General features: G+C 47.2%; 1 long non-coding RNA gene across 2 annotated transcripts; it reads left to right on the forward strand.

The window, feature by feature from the left end:
• Window positions 1-7,722: 7,722 nt before the first annotated feature.
• Window positions 7,723-17,221, forward strand: LOC111561385. Of its 2 annotated transcripts, XR_002743929.2 has the most exons (5): window positions 7,723-8,362; window positions 9,033-9,219; window positions 11,080-13,565; window positions 15,678-15,946; window positions 16,327-17,221. It is a non-coding gene; the product is annotated as an uncharacterized LOC111561385 (long non-coding RNA). The 2 variants fall into 2 exon arrangements; XR_006600838.1 differs by lacking the exon at window positions 11,080-13,565 and having other exon boundaries at window positions 7,735-8,362.
• The last annotated feature ends 1,124 nt before the right edge of the window (window positions 17,222-18,345 follow it).

Raw genomic sequence — 18,345 nt, forward strand, 5'->3', positions numbered from 1 at the left:
GGAACAGAATACAGACTAAACATGAAGACAGACTATATGTCCCTGTATGACAAACACATCCAACATATACACATCCCATATATAGATAGAAATGTCTGTTTATATGAAGAAACAATTAGAAAGTAACCAACAGGGGGAGGAAGGGGCTTATGCTTAATTCCCTGTGACGGATTCTGAGGTGGAGATTTATGGGAAGAATACTGAGGAGTGAATACTCAGGTAGGAGCAATACCCGAGAGAGGAAGACAATCAGAATGGGACCAAGGGAGAAGTTGAACTGCAATGCGTCTTGCATGAGAGAACTCAGGGGATCCCCTGAAGCTGGGATGGCCCCTCTGACTTGTCCCATGGACATAAGGAAGCCAGACTAGGCATTGGATGTAGCCTGGCCTCAAAGAGGCATCATTTAACCGCGGGTGAGGCAGCTCCCGTTAGCTGAAGGGAATTGCTGAAGAGACTCAGCTAGGAGCCCAAACCCCTGGCAGCTGGGAAGTTGAGAGTCTTGATCCTGAAGGGAATGCATGGTAGTCTGGGTGGGGCAGCATAGTATCCAGGGATTGGGATGGATTCTGGCTGGAATTATGTAACGGGTGAGAAAGAGTATGTCCTCAGCAGTCATTATTGGCCTACTTTTGCTTTGTATTATCAACCAGGGAGGAATAATCAGTCAGTCAGCACGCATGTATTTAACATGGGGAGGGGACAAAAGGATCCCATATTTAAATAATTAGAGAGACGTAAGAGTGACAATAGCAGTTCTGTTCCAGAAGAGACAGGAGAAATTTGTCATGAAAAGCCACGTCACCATCAATGCTTTACTTCTTACAAAAGCGATAGCAGACTAGAAGCACTGGTTGGTTCCCCAACGTACAGGTTCCTATGGTGACAGCATATATGAATAAAACTTTTCACTGTACCAACTATCCCACAGGACCAGAAGAAGAGGCATTCGGTTCTTGTTAAGGGAATCAAGGCTGCCCCTACAAATTGGGAGGAGCTCTCTGCTCCCAGGGCTGGCCTGGCACTGACCATGATGGGAAATGACCCCAGATGGGTCAATCTCCCTTGAGCATCCTTCTCCTCCCATTCTCTCTACTCCGTCTTTCTCACTAGTGGACAGAGCCTCCTGGGTGCCGGCTTCGAAGGTGATGAGGTGGGGGAGGCCCTTTACCTACAGCTCCTCTCGCGGAGAAATTCTGCTTCTTGACTTTTCAGCGCCTTTATGTGGAAATGTGTTACTTACAGTGCTGAAAATGTTTGGGGTGGAAGGGGTGGGAGCAGGGAAAGTAATAACACTGGCAACACATCATAAATCCACAGAGACAGGGATGCTGCAAGTGGCAGAGTCAAGGACTTAGGGAAGCACACAAGGTCAGCCACAAGGTCCTGGTGTGCAGCACGGTAGAGGCAACATTCAGGAGCCCCACCCCCAGGCCCCTGGTGTCACATGAGTTTGGTACTTCATGTTCATTGTGTTGACATTTCCAGACATCAGCTAATATCGGTCCCCATTCTAGAACACAGCCTAGTTCCCTCTCCTCCACACAAAAGGCAAAGCTGTGGAGCGTTCCATCCCTGTTGGGTCTGGATTCTTACAAGTTGTGTGTTTTAAGTGAAGTATGATTCCGAGGTGTGGAGAACTACGATCTTTATTCCTGCTGTTCCTTTGTTGAGACTGGGACTGAGAGACAAGATATATCGTGAAAGAAGGAAGTCTGTTAAGACCTAGAGTGAGGAAATTGATTAGATATATAAAGGTAAGATTTGAAGTTTTCTTCTCTTCATCAGAGCATGAAATGACACCTGTAGCTTGGGGTTTGGTACTCACAATTTTGATCATTTTTAAAATAGTATTCTGTGGGCGCGTGGGTGGCTCAGTCGGTTAAGCATCCGACTCTTGGTTTCGGCTCAGATCACGATCTCACACTTCCGTGGGTTCAAGCCCCGCATTGGGCTCTGAGCTGGCAACGCGGAGCCTACTTGGGATTCTCTCCCCCTGTTTCTCTCTGCCCCTCCCCTATTTGTGCTATCTCTGTCTTTCTCAAACAAAACAAAACAAAACAAAAAAAACCTTTAAAATAGTATTCTGTAATGCGGACTTTGTTTCAGAACAATGACTTACATTATACATTGTGTTCTGCTAACAGCTCTAAAAATGGGATCCCACCGTGATTTTTTTAAAAATCCTGAGAAGGACATTTGCTTATAGATATTTGGCTATGATATTGACCAATTTGGAAAGGCTGTAAAAGCATAAGAGTTGTGGTAAGATAAGCTTATTCTGAATCATCAAAAATTGTTATGGAAATCTTATGCTTCATGAGATTTTGCATCTGATGAAATTCAACATCTTTCCTGGTAAGAAACCTTAGCAAACTTGGGATAAAAATTTTTCTCTTTTCTTAACTCTACCTGAAGAGTATCTGTCTACCCTAAAATTGCAACAGACACTGTATTTACTGATGAAATACTAAAGCAGACCCCTAAATGTAGAAATAAGACAATGATGCCAGCTATCACTGCTCATAGCATTGAAGGCCTTGGCCAATGCAACAAGAAAACAAAAATGTACAAAAATTGGAAATAAAGAGAGGACTATCTATGTAGAAAATCCAAGACGTTGGAGTGAAAAACCATTAGAACTAACATCGTCCAGCAAGGTAGTCAGATATAAGAGATCTGGTCAATGGGGCGCCTGGGGGGCTCAGCTGGTTAAGCGTGAACACTTGATTTTGGCTCAGGTCATGATCTCACAGTTCATGAGGTCAAGCCCTGCTTCAGGCTCTGTGCTGACAGTGTGGAGCCTGCTTGGGATTCTTCCTCTCTGCCCCTACCCCCGCTTGTGTTCTTTCTGTATCTCAAAGTAAATAAATAAAAACTTGTAAAAAATACTTAAAAAAAAAAGAGATCTGATCAGTAGTGATGCTCAATTAGAAAATTTAAAGGGAAGAAAGACCCTATTCATAGTAGCAACAAAAACTCTCAAGTACATAGGAACAGATGTAGCAATAAATGGGCAAGACCTGCATGAAGAGAAGGATAATATGTTACTAGAAACCTTGAATAAACCAAGAGTCCGATGTTCTTCAACACTGGAAAGATGCCAATTCTTCCCAAATTAACCTGTTAATTCAGGGAAATTCTTTTTTTTTTTTATTTTTTTATTTTTTTTTCGACGTTTATTTATTTTTGGGACAGAGAGAGACAGAGCATGAACGGGGGAGGGGCAGAGAGAGAGGGAGACACAGAATCGGAAGCAGGCTCCAGGCTCCGAGCCATCAGCCCAGAGCCTGACGCGGGGCTCGAACTCACGGACCGCGAGATCGTGACCTGGCTGAAGTCAGACGCTTAACCCACTGCGCCACCCAGGCGCCCCAATTCAGGGAAATTCTAGTCAAAGCAAGGAGCAGGTCTGGCTTTCCCTGGCAGAGGGGGAAGGGTTTCGGTTTATAAAAGCAGCACACGAGTCCCCCCTCCCAAGCTTTTGGGGGGTAGTGGCAGAACTTCCATTTCAAAGGAGCACACCCCAGTTCTCATTGCACCGGAGGTGACAATTCGCGTCCTCGGCGCTCCCGGCAGCACTCTGGTGGACGTCCTCAGTAGTTCGAGAGCCCAGATCGCCTCTGATGACGAAACCAAATTTTACTGGAGCAGTTAGGATCAGAACTGGCCCTCACATCTTTTTCATTTGTCACAAGAAGGGAAAGAATCTCAGGGATGGGAAAAAGGAAAGTTGCTCTCTAGAGATCAAGACAGGACAGTCTATCTGGAAAACTTACAAGTGAATGACTTTGTTTCCCAAGCCAATAAAGTGGATGAAAGAAATTCTGTGATTCTGAACATGAGGGTAATTAATTTACTAACTTCCTTCTTTCCTCCAGACGTTATTCTCTATATTCAGAAACGACATAGGAATCTGGACCTCTTCCTTGCCCTTCATTAGATCATGAGATCCTTGAGAATATGCACTCGTTTTCCTTGTTCTGGAAACGCGGATGGGTGCCAAATGAATTTTAAGATCTAAAATGTCCAGAGACAGAAAGTCCAAAAGTTGGTCCAGAAGTCTCGATGGAATCGGTTACTAAACGTATTCGCCCACTTGTAATTGTTTTCGAAAAGCCCAGGAGAACAGAGGAGATGCCAGGAAATTAGAAAAATGTAGCTATGATGCAAATCTTCAAAAGACTTACGTTGAGCAGTCCTTTCAAATTACTCTCCCTCACTGTCAGTTTTGAGGATTTGGGAATAATTGTATAAAGCTGAAATATAAAAAGAGAGAGACCCACAAAAAAAGTTTCACAAAGCAATTTGAACTGGAATATGTGCCTATAATAAACCAGGAGACTGGTCCACAGATGGTCACTGTACTTTGCTGAAACATGTTGCCTGCCAGGACCCCACACAACTTCATTTATCAAATTCCTTAAGCTTAAAAGAGCACTTGTGATGACTTCACTTTACCCTCGCCCTGAACACAGTGCAAAACATCAAGGGGGAAAAGCTGGGCCACATCTACCCGGAGGCAGCAATGACAGACAGTTTGGTGAGGTTTGATATCATTTTGAGCGATAAGGCAAGAGAAAGGCCAGAAGAGTCTGCAGTCTAGAAAAAGCTCCTGTACGTTCGGGGGTTTGGGAGACACCAAAAACACCGGCAAAGATCTGAGAAGGGATGCCGACGGGAAGGAAGAAAATAAAACCAGGGCCAAGAAAAAAAAATTCATACCGACTCATCAGGGAAAATAGATTCGGGTGTTCAGAGTCGAGAGTAATCCGGAAAACCACAGTGACATATGTGATGTCGTGGGGACAGTGACAGCAAATTAGATATGTAATCAGTGTGTCTCTTCCTTGAGCTGCCTAATGTACGCCTTGAAGTTCCGTCACCCAGAGGGCAATCCGGGGCCGTGTTATTTCAGGGTCAGTGTGTGAGGACACCAGTGCATGACCTGTCCTCTTTACTGACCCTGCCACTCTTCCACCCTCTTCTGGCAACCAGATCCAGACTCTTGGGTTCATTTTGGCCCTGACTGCAGCCCCCTCTTCCTCTTGAGAGATCTTTGAAGACAGGGCTCCCCCTCGTCCTGCTGCTAGGGCATAGTGGGGCTCTGGGCCGCGATGGGGGTGTTGGCAAATGTCCAGGAACTTTTCTCCCCGGTGCCCTTCTCCTGACCGCCAGAATAGAACTTTGAAAAAGCAGAACCACCTTCCCAATCATCTCCTTTCAGAAATTACATTCACGGCTGCGTTTGCCATTGAGTTTTGTACCAAGAACTTTATGAAGTGGGAATGGCTGAACTCATCTGGCAGGACTGTCCTCTGCAGACGGCCAGCTCCCAAATCCCTGAGGTGTGAGGGCTGGGTCCTCCCCGGCACGTTCTTTTCAAGACACATTCCCACACTTGGCCTTTTACTCTAGCCGCTCCGTCCCTGCCCTCCCAGCGCCTGGAGCTTTCCACCTTGGCTCTGGCTCCTCCGAGCCTGGGCTCAGCCTTCCAGTTCCAGGTTGACCTTGGCTGAGAGCCCCACATGGTCAGTCTTCTTGTAAATGTAGAAAATCTCAGGCACGGATTTCTGCACTTGGCCTCCCTGCAGAACTGTTTAGTACTCAAGCCATATGCAACCTCCAGCCGACACTGAGCAAAAGTGAGAGCACTGGCTTACCAGAAGTCTGTGTTTACGGAATTGGATTTAGCCTCTGTCGACCCCGCTGCTGAGTCCGCAGTGAGGAAAGCTCAGAGCTGGGCCAGTTCTCAGGTCTATCCTGGGCTTGTTTAGCACCTGTGGGCATGCCGGGCTCTCTCTCTCTCTTTCTCTCTCTCTCTCTCTGACATTCTCAGTACACCCTGGAGGACAAAAACCCTCACAGGATGTTCTTTACCATCATTGTGTCCCTAGGCGTTTGACAGAAGACTATCGTAAGCTTCATTTTCCTCATCTGTGAAATGGGCACAGTGATAGTACCTACAACCTAGGAAGGTGGTAAAGATTCAGTGAGATAACTATTTAGCTCAGTGTTTGGCCATTTGAAAATTATTGGTTATCAGTGGATCCGGACAAATCAGATAACCCTGAGGAGGAACGCGGTGTGAGAGCAAATTCAAGAAACAGTCAAGCTGGGAATCTTTGGGCCTCTCGTTTCTTCCTTGGTTTTTAACCTTACGGTAAAATCCTCCCATGACTCATGGGGCAGCAGGTTCTGCCTCACCGTCGGAGACAAGAGGGCTGGGGACTTAGATACACCTCCAGTCTTTAGCATCTGACAAACCTGTGGTTGAAGAGAGCTCTGCCCTTTCTAGCTGTGGGACCCCAAAATCTTTGAGCCCCAGTTTCCTTGTTGGCAAATTAAGGACCACACTTCCTACCATATGAGGGAGTTGGGATGATTAAATGCCTCCAATGCTTGATAAACGCTTGACAATCCTTGTTTTGACTTCTGGTACCAGCATGCTCCTTGGTCCCGACCAAGATGTCCCCGGGCCCTGGCTTTTCATGACCTTCCAACAAATGGAGTGAATTATGTGATCTTGCTCTAGTCACACAGATCTAGTCACTGGAGATCACTGGATCTCCAGTCCAACGTATTTGGCTCCCCGGCTTTTCTTTCTTATCCGGTCCATCCTTTACTTGTGGCTACCCCTGGTTAAGTGTGACATGTGACGTATTTACAAGTTAAAGAGTCTAGGCCCATTTCATTAAGATTCTTCCTTGAAATTTTCTTGGACAAATTCACCATTCTTTGATTCCTTGGGCACGCTCATCACTCGTGTCAGGGATGACACATGTATATTGCGCATACTGCCTAGACATCCCCAGATATCACTAATGGATCCCACCGTGTTTTCCGTGAGCTGGGCCAGAGTCTCAGTCACTTGGCGGACATCAGGCCATCTCTACACATTTTATGTGCTCCCTCTCTTGGACTCATGAGCATGTTAGTATGATCCTTGTTTGTAGTCATCTGTGCTTCTCCCGTCTACTCCATTAGACTGAATATACATATGTTACTTTTGAGGGTTCTCCTACTGGCCATTAGTCTAACTCCATCTAAAAGGATAAACACATGGCCGGTAGCCCTTGCCTTTCAGCTATAACTAGGGGCTGTCACTGTAGGTTATGCAATAAAACAAAACTATGTTTTACTATGCTTTTCCTGTTTCTAGTTAATCATAATAATTTCCTGTGACATTTAATAAGAATTCCTTAAAAATGAGATATTTAGTGACAGCGCATATAGTCTGTCAAATCGATACACTTCTGTTTATTTAACAGGTTCCCTGGTGTTGGACCTGATGCTCAGCAGCTATTGGTATCTGACTATGATAAATCACCCTGTGATGCGTCTCTTTGTATCTACGTGTGTGTCTACATCTCCAGTTAGCTTCCTAGGGTGGGATTTCTAGAAATCGGAATCATTGTGTCCAACGGAAGAACAACTTTAAAGTTCTTGCCGGGGCGCCTGGGTGGCTCAGTCGGTTAAGCATCTCACTTCAGCTCAGGTCACGATCTCGCGGTCCGTGAGTTCGAGCCCTGAATCGGGCTCCGTGCTGACAGCTCAGAGCCTGGAGCCTGCTTCCGATTCTGTGTCTCCCTCTCTCTCTGCCCCTCCCCCGTTCATCCTCTGTCTCTTTCTGTCTCAAAAATAAATAAACGTTAAATAAAATAAAATAAAATAAAATAAAATAAAATAAAATAAAGTTCTCGATACTATTGCCGTGTTGTTTCCTGGTAATTATTTTTTATTTGCATCCCCCTCAGTAGTACAACATAATAATATTAATTGTCACCATTCCTTGTGGATTTCGTTTCTGCGCCAGGCACAGTTCTAAGAACTTGACGTACATTAGCTCATTTCATCCTCCCCAGACCCTTCTTTTATTGCTGAGGAAACCAAAGCACATGGTGGGTAACTAAATTGACCAAAACCATGCCACAGACACTAGGCGAATCCTGGATCTGAATCCATTCACCTACCCTGCTCCCCTAAAATACTTTGCTGTGGCTTCAATAACTTGGAATACAATTGGAATTTTTGAGTTAAGCAAGGTTCAAAGAAAACCTGTTTCTGCTGGCATGACCTAAGTGCAGTCTTACCCAGAAGCAGAAGGCCCAGTTGAGGTTGTTCAGTCCTTTTAGCAAGACGAAGTCTTACCAAAAACTCAGGGTATTTGGTGCGGGTAACTGAAATATTTCTTATAACTTTACATATGGGAGGGGATAAAGCATCGTTATTAAAAACAACAGAAGTATTTCTCCAAAACAAGTTTCTCTCTTTCTCAGGAAAACCTATCTGTGGTCTGAGGTGGCTGCTGTTGGCCTGAGACAGACTCCATATGCCCAGGTTTTAGACTTCAGGAGCACAGGTAAGCAAGAGTCGGTGTTTTCTAAACTCTGAACTGGGAAGCAGACCTAAGAACTGCTCCTAATAAAGGAGGAGTTAATTCAAAGCAGCCCCAAATGTGCCAGCTGGACCACAATACTACTTTAAGGTTAACAATGCAAACAATGATTCTAGCTCTTTCTCCTTAGATTCAAACTAATGTTAATGCTAGCTTAAACATGATCAGGAAGTGTCCATTGTAGAACTTATTCCTCCCTCTTCCTGAAGTCCCAAGTTTAAAATCCCAAGTCATAAGGGTTCCTGACCAGTAGAGGGATATTTTTTTCTTCTCCTTCTTTTGTGTCTCAGGCAAATGGTTGGCTTCCTTTAATCTTTTTTTCTTGTGATTTCTCAAAATAGGTATGACTGGGGGAGAGGGGGCAGGTTTCCAGATTTAGCAAGTAAAAATACAGGATACCCAGTTAAATTTCAGATGAACAATGAATAATTTTTTAGTGTAAGTATGCCCCATGCAATATTTAGGGTACGCTGATACTAAAAATTACTAGTTGTTTATCTGAAACTCACATTTAACTGGGATTTTATATTTTACTAGAATCACACTGGGGGAGATAGGTGAAGAAGGCTAAGAAAGTCCAGGGCAGAAAGAGGAGGAAAGGACTTAAAAAAATTTTTTTTTTTGTTCCTTTCAGGTTGGAAAAAGAAACATGAGCAGTGTCTGCTATTGCTGTTCATTGCTGTGATCCCTCAGGGTTCTGGAATTGTCTGCTTCCTGAAGAGCCTGCTGCTCACTGGCTCAAGCTGTCCTGATGCCCAAGGGGATGTCCCAGGTTTGCAGATGTGCTGTTAGCATCTTTCCTGGAAATCACAGAACTTCAGGTAAGCATTGACATTTGTATTATCTCAGTTTCCAAGTATCGTTTTGATTTGGAGGGTTCCTTTTGCAGAGAAAGGCTCCCAAAGCTGGCATTTCCCAGTAGCAACAGAAAGGCTTTTAAGTAATTTATGAAAAGACAGTGAAAATTGCAGCCACTTCAATTGTGGTGTATATGGCGGTGGGGTTGCGGTTGTGTGGTGGGGGTGTGGGGAGTGAACGAAAGGCAAGGTGGAAGAAGGGATAATTAAAAGCCATGTGAAAATGGTCACAACCTTCCACGCCCTGTCTACTTCACTCCCTTGCCCCACCTCTGCCTGTCTCCGTCTTCACCTGCCCTCTCTGGAGATGGGCCCATTCCGAGTTTCTGAGACTCACAAAGGTGCAATTCTGACATTGGACCTTGACCAAAAAAAAGTTTAAGCACCTCAGGGGACCCCGTGTAGACATCTCCTGGGACCGCTCCACAGCTCCTATGCTGAGGGCCTGCCTTTCTTCAGTCTTCTCTGGGGGTAACGCACAGAGGACAGAGATGCCACGGTGCTTAGCTCAGTGGCCTGGCACTCGGGTTTTGCATCAAAGAATTGAGATGAAGAAGATTTAGAAATGACCTGGGTGCTAACTCTCCCTCTACGTAGAAAATCTTGGCTTTCTTTTCCTTATGGCAGCAGAATTCAAACACAGACCTCAAAAGTGATTAAGATACAAAATAGTTCCATAAAGACAATGCTGTTTATTTTTATCGAGGGGGTTAAATGATTTGCCCCTATGTTTTTGGCAGGTTAGTGGTTGAGGGAGGAAAGCAATCAAGCCCTGTTTGGTCATAAGAGGGAGGGCTTTTCTCTCTCTTTTTAAAAACTTTTATTTTCAAGTTATTCATTTAATTACAATTAAAATGCATTCGTAGCTGCAAAAAATAAATGTGCTATTTATAGGGAAAAATTTTAATGCAAAAGAATTAGAAAGGTGAAAAAGAGCTAGTACAAACCCATGCCCTACAGATAACCGCTATTAACATTTTTCTCTTTCCAGTCTTGTCTTTGTGTGCATATATTTACATAATTGGGATCATACTAATTATATAGCTTTATATACTTTATTAACACCTTCTGGGCATTTCTCCACGCCATCAGATGTTTTTCCACAGTAGTGACTGAACAATACCCCGCTGTTTGGGTATGTCAAGTCTCACTGGATCATGCCCCCATCGATAAACTCTTACGTTGCTCCCGGGTTTTCTCTCTAACAAATAAAGCTTGCTTTCTTCTTCTTTTATATCAGTCTGTGCTTTTCTGATTATTACTAAGGAGGCATCCCTAGACATATGATGGCGGCCATGCCAGATTCTTTCATAAAGCGGCATTCCTCCCTCTGGCCTTTTTGTTTTCCGAAAACTCTGTGGATTGGCCCTCTTTTCCGCGTGCTTAGTAGAATAGAAGACACGGCTTCTCGTGGATTTCTGGATTTTCTTTATTTTCAAGAGGACATGCTGTTTCAAGCATGCTTGGGTTTCCTGTATCTTGGGATCCTGGTAATCGAGCCCGATTACCATGACTCCCAACATCTCCCTGGCGCATAAGTTCTTGAGTTCAACCCAGGCAACAGGAACAAATGTTTTTTTGCCCCCGTGGCCTCCCAACCTTGGCAGCCTCCCCCCTTCCCCGTCCTGATGCATCAAACTGGATGGTGAGAATGGGGACTCTATTAGCTCAGAGGTCATGAGTGGTGAATCTAAGGGCTGACGGTGGGAACTCCAATGGCAGCAGAGGCAGTGGGAGGTGAGGACGGAATGAGGAGAATTCTGTGGAAGTGAGTGCCCTGCTCAGCCCTTGTCTTCTGCTCCCCTTTCTCCTCTGGACCACAAGGAATGAATGGCCTGCTCCTCTTCATGCTGCCCCTACCTGTTGATTCAGACGGATCCTCACTCCACTCTGAGATGAGGAGAAACGGAAGCCAGCCTTACGCTTTACTCTCCCCTCCCTGAGAAGACAGACTGTACTCATTGTTGAGGTTGTATAAGGGTTTGTACCTCTAACAAAGACATGAAACAGACAAGCCATAAGAAGCCTTCGTCCTCAACCCCACTGACTCGTCTTTTCCGCTTAGACCCCCTCAGGAAGGAGAAAAGCTAGCTGAGGAATAATAGTGGGGTTTTGGAGACGTGAAGGCTTGAGGTTGCATGCAGTGCTGTTTAGGGGGCCTTTCCTCACAGAAGTGGAAAACCCAGACTTGATTGTCTCCCGGGCCTTTGCTCACCGGAGCGGATGGGAGTGAAGGAGTGAGGAGGGAGAGAAGCTGAGGCAGGGGATGTTCATGGGCTGGTGTTAGGGATGACCCTTTCTAGCGCTTTCCCTCTTTCCCTTCCCCTTTGCTGCTAGTCCTGCCCCCTAGTGGGTGTAGGCTGAAGGGGCAGGCAGGCCTCCCAGACAAGGCACAGTGTGCCCCAGGGAGAGGGCCACACAAGGACAGGAGAAGCAATGGAAATTTCAGACGCTAGCAATCTGGGAGGAGAGAGAGAGTTCCTTCTAGAACTCAGCGGGGGAGACAGAGGAACTTGATGATCATTGCAGTTATTGCCTAAGGGATAGGTGGAAGATTGGCCTGGCTGCCTCGGTGACTAAAAATATCGGTCACTGCCTGGACATGCATTGCTCACAGACTTGGGTGAGAACTAGAAGGGGAGGACGATGATGAAAATAAGGACGAGGATGGCTGCCTCTCCTTGAGTTTTCTGAGCGCCAGGCAGCCAGCCAGCTGGATCCACGAGAGGCTTCCCCTGCCAGCCTCTTCGCCGCTCTGGGTGGTGGACGTTGTTGTTGTTACTTTCCAGATGAGACAGTTGAGGCTCAGGGATCCAAATGAGCTTGCCTAAGGCCATGGGCTAGTCAGTGCAAGGACAGACCCCACCTCCCCCAGACTGTCTCAAAGACGCACGCAGTGTCCTGCTACCTCATTCAACAGCCCCTCACGATGCACCAACGGTAAGCCGGCTTCAGCAGGGGCGTACAAAAACGAGAATGCCACCACCGTTACTTTTCATAAGCTTATAGTCCAGAGACGCTTCCAGAAGTCCTCACGTCTATTTCTTCGTTGCATGAAGCCCATACTATTTGGCACCAAAGCCCCTTCTGAGGATTGGAGAGACTTGTCATTTGTTTTTCCCAGCTGGGCCACTATCTTCTCGAAGGAGGCACTGAGTCCTATCACCCGGCCAGTGGTCTTATCTCCTTCCCTGAGGGCAGGACGAAAACACAGGCAAGAACCCAGGGACCTGCCATATGCCTTTCAGTGCAAGTCTCTGTCTGGTTCTCTGCGAATGTAGAGCTTTGAGTTCAATGTAAAACTTGGTGAGTTTTGCCCTCCTGCTTCCTGTTAGTACCAAGGGCAGGAGCGACATCAGGCTTGGCCTACGATTTCTATTCTTTGGATATCAACCCAAAGAATTTCACAGCCTCACTGCACTGCCTCTCTCCCGGACACAGCGCATCTTTCTCCACCTGTTTTCCTTTCTCAAGCTTCTGCACCTGGATCATCTTGCAGACGGAGGGAGGTCGGCACAGTTTACCATTTCTCTGTCTCAGCTGTTCTGCTGGTCACCTCCTGGCAGCCCTCACGGGGGGGAGGATCGCGGCTGTCTCGATTGCTTTCCGCGGCATTTCCAACTGCCTTTGAGGTTTTATCATTGACACTTTTGCATAGCACCGTCATTTTGTTGTCCCATTCTGGATGCCGTCATCTGTATCCTGATTTCATCTCACTTCGAGACCAGGTTGTCCCAGCCTTATTATTATTATTTTTCTTCCTATTGTGACTTGAGACAGCTTTTCGTTTACTCTTCACATCAGTGGGTATCTGGGATGCTGCGGCTTTAACTTTGAAACATGGTCACGTGCAGCCGGGGTGCTTTTACCGTGGGTCTCATAGGCTAGTGGAGTGGGGGCTGGGATCTGGAAGAAGAGCCCCAGGACAAAGACGGCCTTGTCATTGGTTATGAGCAAGTGCAAGTCTGTGCTTCGGAGCTGGGGAAGACGGGTTTGAGAAGACTTAGGGAAGGAGATTCCTCCCGTCAGTGTGGACTCTATCCCAGATGCCAGGGAAAGTCTCTGGGAATTCCCTAGGATCTGTGCTCAGCTTGAGAGGCTTCCAAGAGACATTATCTCAGTACATTCCATTTTAATAAAGAACATGGAAGAAGACGGCATCTGGGAAGCACGTGCAGCCTACAGAACTGATATAGGTAAAAAGAATTCTTTTTGCCTGTGGTAAATCCGCAACTGCTTGGTCAACATGGATTTCTTGCCACTAAATCTTCGGGGGAAGAGCCTCAAAGGGAAGAGCCTCAAAGGGAGAGGTAAGGATCCCGCCCCTGTGCTGGTTCACAGGAGCAGGGCCGGTATGCTATTGGAAGGGTCCACCTCATAGAGGAATTTTTCCCCGTGCTCTGATCTCCCACTGGGTGTGGTGGTCCGGGGGCGTCATCCCGGTTGGTCCAAGGACGAATGTCCTCCGGGCCTCGGAAACGGCCATGCTGCGTCCGAGGCCCCCACACATCTTGTACTCTACGGTTTTTGTCACATGAGGACATGATTGCCTCCAAAGATCTCCTTAGAACTTTGGGACACACTTCAAGCCCTAAAAACAAGACCTTTATTACCAAACCTGTTACCTATCTGCGTCTCTATTTGGACAAGATATATTATTGTTCCCTTCCCCCCGCCCAGCTCCTTCCCAAAAGAAAGGTGATAACCATCTGCTTTGTTTGATGAAGCACATCATGTGTTATTCTAGCTGCAGAGAAAGTCCCTTTCTTACTGGGAAGCCTGCGTGGTGGTTTGAAAGGTCAGAGACTTAAATTTTTGTCTTTTTTTTTTTTTTTTTTAACCGAGAAGACGTATATCCTGGCTGAGTCTCTGACTTCATCTGAGTTTTTTATTTGTCCTCACTACAAATCATTGGGATGGACCCAATGATTCCTTTACAAGATCTGTTTTCCATCCTGAATGCCAAAGCTGCTTCTCTGAATAGTATCTGCAAAGATCCTCCCTGGCTTACTTAGAGTTCCTTTCCCCTTGGAGATACTGAATATGCTTCCAACCGTGGTAAGACTTTAGTGTATGCATAGTCCCTTCTTTATGATGCTTCATCCAGGTGACAGCCAGCTAATACCAGACCGGCCGACTTCTTAAACCGTGTAATATATGTTTAGGGTTTTGCTTTTTTTAAAATTTTTTTAATGTTTATTTATTTTTGAGACAGAGGGAGACAGAGCACGAGTGGGGGAGGGGCAGAGAGAGAGGGAGACACAGAATCCGAAACAGGCTCCAGGCTCTGAGCTGTCAGCACAGAGCCCGATGCGGGGCTCGAATCCACGAACCGTGAGATCGTGACCTGAGCCGAAGTCAGACGCTTAACTGACTGAGCCACCCAGGCACCCCGGGTTTTGTTTTTTAAATGAACTCCAACATCATAATAACTAATGTTACTGAGTATGTGCTATATTCTAGTTATTCTTCTAAGCCTTCAGATGTAAAATCACTTTTGATTTAATCCTTACAAATAGCCTAGGAGGTACATTCTATTATTTATGCCCGTTTTACAGGTGAGCAAGCCAACACACAAAGCTGATTAAATACTTTGCCCAAGGTCATGTAACAACACGGTAGAACCGGATTCCACTGGGGCTGACACTTGAGTCCATGCTCTTGCCCGCCAGCTGAATCTGGATTCACGCAAATGTTGTTTGATTTTGTTTTGTTTTCCCCACAGCCTCGATTATTTTAGGATCTGTTTTCCAGCACAGTACGTTTCTCAAGTGCTAGAGGCTAGCACTTACACGTCTTCAGGATAGGATTTGACTCTAGGGATATGCAAATCTGTGTAACACCAAACTGTACACGCCAGAGCTTAGAATGAATACATTGGACATTTGGGATTTCCGGAGAGAACCAGAGATAGAGATTATGGCCACTACCGTGGGTATTGATTTGAAAGCCTGACTCAGGTTGCAGAAGGCCCTGGTCTTTTCCCAGAGCCCCTGCCCTTAGCCTCCTGCCTCGGGCCTGAAAAAGACACTGAGCGTCGCTTGTCTTCCTGAATGAGAAATATTGCCTGTGGTTACTCTGAGGGAGACCAACTGGTACATGTCCTATGGCAATGACAGGACGCGGCTCCAGCTGGAGTCTCTCTTCCCACTGCTGTACTCAGCCCGTCCTGGTTTCGCCAAAGACAAAAACCTCCCTCCCAAAGGCTTGTCCTCGAGCTGGGGGACGACACCTCATGTTAAACACCGCCCATGGCACCTAGCATTTTGCCTGGCACATGATAAGGGCTCCTAAATATTTGTTACTGCCTGCCAAAAGAGATCAATTCAGCCGTGATTTTTCACTTCTCCAAAAGATTCGCTGCAGGGTTCCTTTAAATGGCCAGCTCCCCTAGTGCATTTAAAATGTGACTTGATTTATAGGAATTCAACATACAAGGCCCTGCGAGGCCACATCAATCGTGTAAACTGAGATGCATGTGCTGCTGGGTTCCCACTGACCGAGCGTGTTGGCAGCTCCCTCCACCAGCCTGGAATGCACACAAACCCCGGGGCTGCGCTCCCTCCTTTTATCACAAAGGAGCTCATTTTGTGAATGAACAGCCGCCGCCAGCAGCACGTTGGTATTCCCAGTGACCTTTGCCCGGGGATTGGATTCCCGCCCAGCAGGGAGACCGGGGCCCTAGGAAAAGGTGAGTTCCTTGATTGCCACAGCCTGCTGGGCTGAGGTCTGCGGAGGAAGGGGCTCGGGGAGCCTTTCCCTTTCCGTGAATCGCCTCCGAGAAGCTTCCCCTCCCGCCCGCGTCGCTCCGTCTTCTTTGTACGGGCTTGTTGGATTCCGTTCAGCAGGGAAGGCTCACTGCTTCTGCCGCTCGGCTCCTGCGGTTCTTTCTTCTGCTTCTTCTTTTGTTTTTTTAAGCTGTGAATAATAACCAGTCTAGCTTTGCCTTGCCTTTCCCGACCGTGATTCTGGGATCCTTGCGAGCTTCCGCCCCTGCCCCTCCTCCCCGCCCACCCCCTCCCCTCCTCCTCCTCCTCCTCCTCCTCCTCCTCCTCACCACGGCTTTTTCAGTTTGATGTTTTTAGGTATCAAAGGAAGGTCTCCAGGAACCCTGCAACTAAAGACTTTAATGAGGACCATGCCCGAGAAATCCCGGCTGCCAAAGACATGATGATGATTTATGTCGCTCACTCACTCCCTAACAGCAAGAGGACTATTTGTAAAAATAAAAAAGCTGCTCATATGGAATTAAACAAGAGCATAGCTGCTTCCTTCCAGACCCTGGGAGCTTAACAAAGAGCATCCACACTCCGCGGCCAGCAGCACATGGCCCAGGGCCGGCCGTCTTCCTGTCACACGGCGCTCAGACAGCCGCGCACGCTCCCTGTCGGCGGACCCCAACAGGCACATGCCCAGGGAAGCACAAACTCGGGTCGGACACAAAAGGGTCTACACTGACCTCAGGCCTCAGCTGAGCCACCGAAGGGCTCTGAGCATCAAGAGGTGGGCAGAGGCGCAGGCCGCTGCCGTGGTCGCCCCCAGGGCCTGGCCGCAAGATGGTTAGCGCCCCTCTTTGTTCTTGGTGTCGGACCGCTGAGCGACCCATGGGTGCCACCTGGGTTCTGGCCAGCTCGCCAAAGGGGGAAGAGATACATTCTTATGCCTCCCTTTCCTCATGTTAGCTGAGGCCACCGCAGAGTGTTGATAGCAGTAAGGAGACGAAGCGTAGGACACGTGGAACGCAACGCTGACACCTGCTGATGATTATTATCGACCTGTATTGCGGCTGCCACCAATGGGGCCGCTCAGACCTCCTGCTGCAGTGACAGTACTTGACCGAGGGACTGGTCTATGTTCTTGCAGGTCACGATCGGTCAGGTGCACCACAAAAGAGACCCCAGGGGAGACACAAGAAAACAGTGTGTTATACTCACGGGACCTAGACAGGGGGTTACCGTAGGGCATGCAAGGCCACGGTGGGGGGTGGGGGGTGGGGGGTGGGGGAAGACCCCGGTTCTGGTCAAGTGACAGAAGACAGGAAAGCCTACACCATGACCTTCGTTGGGGTTTCTGCAAGCAAGGCAGGGCAGAGGAAACAGTTTAGGATTTTGACTAGTAAGAATAATTTCGGTGGATTCTGGGCCGTAGCGTGGGCTCTAATTGCCTCCAACCTGGTCCTGGCATAATTAAGGCAGGGGATTATTGCCTCCTGGGCCGTTCAGGCCAGAGAAAGAGCTTCGTGCTCTGGATTGGTTAGCTTGCACATCGGAGGCGTGCTCCTGGCTGAGGTCTTTGTTATCCCAGAACTGGCCAGACCCTGCAGGAGCAGTCCCTCTCCAGCCAGAAAAGGTTTTTTTAAAATGTCAAAACGTTATAAAATACGCAAAATAAAAAAAAACTATGTACAGAGATTGGATTTGTGGCTACCAGAGGCAGGAGTTGGAGGGCAGAGGAATTGGAGGAAGGTGGTCCTAAAATAAATAAGTAATGAAGTAAGTAAATAAGTAAATAGCGTGTGTGCAGAATACATGGCCCCAGCCGCTGTGCTCTAAATCCAAGTTTGCACCGTACTCGCCCCAAGGCCACACTTCCCGCTCTAAGTCATTGATGCAGAAGAGGCAGGGATGCCCACGTGTGCTCATTCTCGAGAAGACCTGGGACTTCTCTGTTGGCCACTTCCGCTCAAGGACACCCCCAGGAGTTTAGCGTGGATCCGTTTCTGGGAACTGAACTGGTGCCCGAGACTCTCCTACCCCATCTCCTCGACGGGGGTCAGAACCACAGTGGGTCTGAAGACTCTCTCCCTGCCTTTTCTGCTTACCACCCCCTACCCCACAGCCCATTTTCTCCTACAGACAATTCCCCTCAAATAACAGCAGTCATTCGCGATGTGTCTAAATCCCTGTTTTGGTGTCTGCTTTGGGGGACCCGACCTGACACATATACTAAGTAGGCTATTATTCTATGTTGTATAGTATCAGCAACTTTTCTGATGTACAGACGCGTGCTGGCTCTTTTACTTAGTCACTCAACCTTGAATAAAAACATTGACTAGGTATGCCGTGAGTGATGCTGAAGAGACAGAGATGT

This window comes from Felis catus, chromosome B4 (genome assembly GCF_018350175.1).
Source record: "Felis catus isolate Fca126 chromosome B4, F.catus_Fca126_mat1.0, whole genome shotgun sequence".
NCBI lineage: Eukaryota > Metazoa > Chordata > Mammalia > Carnivora > Felidae > Felis > Felis catus.